Source organism: Berghia stephanieae, chromosome 1, assembly GCF_034508935.2.
Source record: "Berghia stephanieae isolate SIO BIC M18660-M18661 chromosome 1, UCSD_Bste_1.3, whole genome shotgun sequence".
Classification (NCBI taxonomy): Eukaryota; Metazoa; Mollusca; class Gastropoda; order Nudibranchia; family Aeolidiidae; genus Berghia; species Berghia stephanieae.
In genome coordinates, this window is record NC_088360.1 from 4,706,119 (window position 1) to 4,713,618 (window position 7,500).

A 7,500-nucleotide genomic window follows, 5' to 3' on the forward strand; every position below is an offset into this window, starting at 1 on the left:
TGAACCAAGCAGTGATTGGAGAGACGGGTCTGCTAGATCCATCGTCCGATCCAAAGGGTAGCAAGTAATTGCTATTGTCCGTATCAAGCAATGGGAAACAGGGATGAAAGCCGGCTCCATGGGCATAATTAGAGCTAATGGTCCTGAAGGACTTATTGCATATATATATATATATATATATATATATATATATATATATATATATATATATATATATCTTCTTCTTCTTCTAGGTTCCATGCCTGGTCCAGGCTTCGGATACTGCATGAATTATCTCTCTCCATTCCTCCCTGTCTCTTGCTTTTTCAAACAGCTCTTGGATTGTTAGGTTGGTGAAGCCCTTCAGTTGGTCTATGAGTGTTTTTCTTTGTCTCCCCGGGCGCGTTTACCAGGTATTTTTCCACAACTTGCCAGGTATTCATTCTTATCTTTCCTTACTATGTGTCCGAAAAAGGATAGTTGTCGATCCACTATTAAGGGCATTAGTTTCCTTTGTTGGTATGTTTGTTTTAGCACTTCTTCGTTCGTTTTGTGTGCAGTATACGATATTCTCTGCATCCTTCTCAAGCACCACATTTCAAAAGCTTCAATGTTCTTTTGTGTTTCTGCATTTGTAGTCAGCTTTCGCATCCGTATAACAAGATTGGCCACACGTAGCACTTCAAGACTCGGAATCTAATCCCGAACGACATCTGTTTGTTTTTCAAAATGTTTCCCAGGTCCATGAAGGCCTGTTTGGCTTGAGTTATTCTTGCTCGTATGTCTCGGTTACATCTTCCATCTGTTGTCACTATTGAACCTAGGTATTTAAAACTTTCTACGTTGGTAAGTTGCTCGCCGTGAATCGTTATATTGCAGGTGTTGTTGTTTTCGGGGTTTTTCTGTATTACCATGCATTCCGTTTTGGTGATATTCACTTCCATTCCCTTGGCTTCACTATCTACTACCACTTTGTCAACAATCTTTTGAAGTTGGATTTCTGATGTTGCAATGAGTACCGTATCGTCTGCGTATCTTATATTATTTATGTTGTGACCTCCTACTTTTATTCCCTCCATATTATTTATGCCCCTCATGATTGTTTCTTGGTATAGATTAAACAGATCTGGTGAGGCAACACACCCTTGACGGACTCCTTTCTTAATAGGAATGGAATTTCCTGTAGAGTTTCCGATTTTGATAGATGCCTGCTGGGTGTAGTATAATGTTTGCATGAGTCTGAGATCTTTCTCATCAGCGCCAATGGAGTGCAGTTGTTTTAGTATTTCTTCGTGGCGTACTCTATCAAAAGCTTTTTTGTAGTCGACAAAACAGAGGTATAGTGGGGTCTGAGCCTGTATAGCTCTTTCACTTAAAACACGGAGGAGGTATATTGCGTTCCTTGTCCCTCTGTCAGGTTGGGATCCATATTGTTCTTCTGCGATTTCGGGGTTAATCTTATTCCTTAGCCTGTTGATAATTATACGCAACAGTATTTTGTTGATGTGGCTTATTAAACTTATAGTTTTAAAATTTTCGCATCTGACTGCACCTGCTTTCTTTGGTATTGCTATGAAAATAGAGTTACAGAGATCTTCTGGAATTTTCCCAGTATTGTATATATTGTTGAATAATATGTGAAGTTCATCAATTGCTAGATCTCCTAGGCTTTTTAATACCTCTACAGATATTTCATCAGGGCCTGTTGCTTTACCATCCCTCATTTGTTCCATGGCATGTTCAATTTCACTTTTGGTGATGTTTGGTCCGCTTAATGGTTCTTTGAATTTCAGTGGTGGTTCATTTCTATTTGGATCATTGTACAGTTCGCCTATGTATTCTACCCATCGGCTTTCTATATGTTGTTCTTCAAATAGCAGTTCCCCTTGTTTGTTTTGGATACAACTTCTTGCTGCTTTGCTTTTCCTTTTCCCTGATAGTTCTTTTATTCTTTGGTGAGCTTGTTGGGGGTTGGGTTTGTATTCTCTTTCGATTTCGCAGCATTTCCAGTCTAGATAGTTCTCGTGTGCCTCGATGCATTTGGATTTAATGTGGTTGTTCAATGTTTGGTATTCTGCAGACCCTCTGTTGCATTTTCGTCTTTCTTCAAATAGGTTTAGAATTTCATTTGTCATCCATTCCTTTTTGCTGTTTATTTGAGCTATTGGTAAATGCTTTTCTGCAGTTGCTTTGACACACTTTTGGAATATATCAAATTGTTTTTCACATTTTTCGTTATTAGGTTCACTTTGGCTTTGTATCATGAGTGCATTTTCAAATTCTTCTCTCATTTTTGTTTGTATGCCATTGTCTTTGCATAACCTGTAATCCCTCTTTATTCTACCAGCTGTTCTCTGAATAGCTTTAAACTTTATCCTTACTGTACAAACAACTGGGACATGGTCACTGTCTACATCGGCGCCTGGATAGGTTTTGCAATTTAATATGCCATTTCTGAATCTTGATGATACCGCTATAAAGTCTATCTGGTTCCTTGCTCTGTCCCCTGGTGATTGCCATGTCCAGGTTCTTCTTGGGTGTTGTTGAAACCAGGTGTTTGAAATCATTAATTTATTTGTTCTACACCAATCTGCCCAGATGTTTCCTCGTTCATTTCTGTCTCCGAGTCCATGTGGTCCGATTATGTCACCATCTCTGCCTCTGCCAATCTTAGCATTTAGGTCCCCCATTACCATAAGGACTTCTTGTGATTTACACATTCGTTTTGCTTTGTCTATATATAGATTGTATTCAAGAGAAATCATTAAGAACTGATCGTAATTATTATGATCTATCAACAATATCAAAGGGCTAAGTGATGTGCGGCTATGTGGTCAAGTGATATGACACTCGCTTTCGGATCGGAAGGCCCTGAGTTCGAGCCTCGCTCAGTGCATAGTTGAGGTCTTGGAAAAGGCTCTTTACTCACATTCTTTCACCGTACTCAGGTGTAAAATGAGTATATGGCCGTCAACAGCGTTGTCTCTGTCCGAAAAAAAAATGTAATATCGCCTGAAAGGCGTCATGTCTCGTTCTACTTGTTACGTGTTGCTGTTGGTCAGGGACTCCTTGTAAAGCGCCTTGAGCATATTTAGTGGATATTGTGCTATATAAAAGCTCAATTTTTTTGATGTCATCTTTTTCTATCCTATACACAGAAAGAAATAAGTAGGCCCTATTCATATTTTGAATGCTCATCATCATAGCTTGTCGTTCCAACACCGAACCCACTCTACAGCATTTGGGGAGCAGACTCTTAGGTCATGGTTTGTGCAGCTGGGCATGTCCTGGCATTCTTTAAGGGTGTGCTCCATCGTCTGCTCTGGGCATCCAAATGTACACATGCTAGTCTCAGCCAGCCCCACTTTTTCATGCTTCCAGCTGCTCTCCCGAGTTTTGCCCGTGCTCTGTTCAGTATTACCCATTCGTCCCTGGGGAGCTCAGTTCCGTAACATTTTGATGCTCAATACTGTACTTGCTTCTCACTCAACAGGCTTTAACAGTCATGACGTCACTTCCCTCGTAATGACGCATGGTAGCTTAGTAACTGGCTCTAAACTATCGGAACAATAGCGGACGCCCTTATGAAATATTTCTCCGGCGAGCATAAAAGCGTTTCCAGAGCGAAAAACCCCATAAATTTGATCATCTTTTGACTTTTATACATTCTGACCACATGACATATGAAAAGTTCTAGCCAGCATGAAGAGTAAATAGTACCCATTTTCTTTGTTTAGAACCAGGCTGCGCGCCGTTGCTGGGCGACCTGACATCAGACCTTTAAATCGAATTTGAGCCACCTGTAAAAGTCACGTTATTCACCCCGGTCTCTTCCGATAAGACATTTTTAGAGTCCGGATTTAAGTATTGCCTATTGATTGCCTACACTACTAATCGAGAGTTCCGATAGCTCAATTGGTAGAGCACTCGCTACACAATCAAATTGAGACGTCTGTAATCGTTGTTATTCACACCGGTCTCTTCCAGGAAAATATTTTGACTCCGGATTTAAGTCGTGCCTATTAACCAGTTAACTGCCGTGCCCCGGAAAAAAACTCATATTTAAAAATTTGGCCTGAAAACTCGTCCTTCAAATATCGATCGATTTAAAGACTTTCATCTTGGCAAAAACTCTCAAACCTGGGAGCTCGCGAAGTCTCAGGTTTGAGAGTTTGTGCCAAGATGAGGGTCAGTTAAATCGATCGATATTTGAAGGACGAGTTTTCTGGCCAAATTTTTAAACATATGATTTTCCAAAGTACGGAAGTTCACTCGTTACGTCTTGCCTATTAAGTGATTCCCTACACTATTCATTAGTCTAAGTACCAAAACATGTTGAAGCCGACGATTGAGAGCGTTGTTTGTAATGGATTAATGCTACAACAGGACAACAAAGCTAGAATGACATGTCGCTAATCGTCCGTCTCATAAGACGCGCACAAGGCCGGCGACTTATATCTGGATTGATAGGGTAATGAATGAACGAAATGTTGACGGCAAATACTATCAAAATTGAAAGGTGCGGCTATGTGGTCGTGTGGTATAACACTCGGCCCCAGGATTCTGTACTAGCAAGCAGAGGCATCGGATGTCGGTAAATTAACTTCGGTCGAGAACCTGCCTAACGGCAGCGTTGCTTCATCGGTGGGTACTTTCGACCTGTCCTACAAGTACGCGTTGTGACAAAGAGCCCAAGACCGCAGTCGAGCGTTGCGCTGAGACGAACTTTCCGGACGGATTCATGACCGTACACGAATGCGGCGAGGAACTTGCGTCCTGGATAGATCATCACAACACAGAAGTGTGACGCCATTAGAAGCTACTGCCTTTTGGACTGGAAGGCACAGAGTTCGAGTCCAAAACATGCTACAGCCGACGGTTGAGAGGGTTTGTTTGTAATGCCACAACAGGTCATCAAAGCAAGAATGACAAAATGCTCATCGTCCGTCTCATAAGACGTACACAAGGCCGACTTACATCTGAATTGATAGGGTAATGAATGAATTGTTGAAGGCAAATATCTAAATTCATGGGGTAATGAACGAAAAGTGTCGACGACAACTATCTTAATTGATAGGGTAATGAACGAATTGTTGAAGGCAAATATCTAAATTCATGGGGTAATGAACGAAAAGTGTCGACGACAACTATCTTAATTGATAGGGTAATGAACGAATTGTTGAAGGCAACTATCTAAATTCATGGGGTAATGAACGAAAAGTGTCAACGACAACTATCTTAATTGATAGGGTAATGAACGAAAAGTGTCGAAGACAACTATCTTAATTGATAGGGTAATGAACGAATTGTTGAAGGCAAATATCTAAATTCATTGGGTAATGAACGAAAAGTGTCGACGCCAACTATCTTAATTGATAGGGTAATGAACGAAAAGTGTCGACGACAACTATCTTAATTGATAGGGTAATGAACGAATTGTTGAAGGCAAATATCTAAATTCATGGGGTAATGAACGAAAAGTGTCGACGACAACTATCTTAATTGATAGGGTAATGAACGAATTGTTGACGATAACTATCTTAATTGATAGGGTAATGAACGAATTGTTGACAACAAATATCTAAATTTATAGAAGATGTGAACTGTGAAAAGTAATAAACAAAAATGAATATTATAACAAGTTTAAAAAGAACAAAATACCAAACACGTTATGTTTCGGGCTGAAAACCCTTCTTAAGCCAACAACAACAAAAAAAAAAAAACCCAAAACAAAAATAAAACATAAATACATTACTTAATAACGAGATAAACGGCACGATAATGTCCCAGGTTTGAAAGTTATTTTTTTCAAGATGAGGATCATTTTAATCGATCGATATTTGAAGGACGATATTTCTGACCCCGATTTTAAATACGTGTTTTTCTAAAAGGCGAAAGTTTAGCTACGAGCGAAGGAAACAATAAATAAATACATCATACAGTGTTATTAAAAAATACAAAGTATAAACAAAATAGAACTTTTTTTTCGTGAAAATGATCCTACAAAGAATTCCAGTACCAATGGCTTTAAGATACTTAATAAAACAACACGGAGAAAAACACTTTTACTTCTTGATATGTAAGTAAACAATAATGATATACCAAATAATGAAACTAAAAGTCTTACTCAGTTAATTGAAGAAACCACTTATATTATAATTCACTTTACCACAAACTCCACGAATACACGTTATAAATTTATGATAAAACACATCCATGAAGATAATAATATCATTATTTCTCGTGAGGCAATCCGAACACACACCATGCATAACGTATTGGGACAACCCAACAACTCTATTTCCTATTAAAGACCGTTCGGCCAAACAACGTCTCATAATGAGGCAGTTGCGCTGTTTGATAGCGGATTATCGCTATCGTCATTAGGGTATTGATTTCTTTTTACTTGCCTTGCGATTAATAACTCTGGTATTCAAAGCACTGATTGAATGGGCGTGTCGGAAATAGTTATGAAGCTTTCCTTGACGGGAGGTCTGATTGCTCTCATATTGTTTGTGGCTACACTTCCATACGAGAAATTATTGTCTTCATCATGATTGTTGACAAAGTAAAATCCTACAGAAGTTTTTTTAGCGCTTGTCCTCGATAAGCAGTATGCTCTATTACTACTACTACTACTACTACTACTACTACTACTACTACTACTACTACTACTACTACTACTATACTACTATATACTACTACTACTACTACTACTACTACTACTACTACTACTACTACTACTACTACTACTACTACTACTACTACTACTACTACTACTATACTACTACTACTACTACTACTACTACTACTACTATACTACTATACTACTATACTACTACTACTACTACTACTATACTATACTACTACTACTACTACTACTACTACTACTACTACTATACTACTACTACTACTACTACTACTACTACTACTATACTACTACTATACTACTACTACTACTACTACTACTACTACTACTACTACTACTACTACTACTACTACTACTACTACTACTACTATACTACTACTACTACTACTACTATACTACTACTACTACTACTACTACTACTACTACTACTACTACTACTACTACTACCACTACTTCTACTACTACTACTACTACTACTACTACTACTACTACTACTACTACTACTACTACTACTACTACTACCACTACTTCTACTACTCAACGTGTTTGCGAAAGCGAATTCGGCACAATCTCATTTATTTCCAATATCAACCAATAATCTAATTCTACATTGTTTGTTGAGGGGGTTTCAATAGGTGTATAGAGCACACATTCATCTGATAAGCAATGGGATAGGAATTAATCTTCTGAGCAGTCAAGATTTTTTTCTGACCACCCACCGTTAATCGGGTAGTCTGTTAGATCTGGCCGAAAGTATTTTGTTATAGAGATTATAGGCCTATCCAATTCGTAGCAAGCAGGTGTAAATGTTAGTTTAAGTTTATAGAAACCAAGATAAACCCTGATCCCTCGGGTCTTATGACTTTACAGGG

At 38.6% G+C, this 7,500-nt stretch overlaps 1 protein-coding gene across 2 annotated transcripts in view; it reads right to left on the bottom strand.

The window, feature by feature from the left end:
* The window catches only part of LOC144966410 (uncharacterized), a 43,694-nt gene extending 37,406 nt beyond the window's left edge, over positions 1–6,288 (bottom strand). The window contains exon 1 of one of the 2 annotated variants that reach the window (XM_078902833.1): positions 6,107–6,288. The gene's annotated coding sequence lies outside the window, so the exon portion shown is untranslated. The remainder of the gene's footprint in view (positions 1–6,106) is intronic. The other variant, XM_078902841.1, reaches the window with a different exon arrangement.
* Between the last annotated feature and the right edge of the window lie 1,212 nt (positions 6,289–7,500).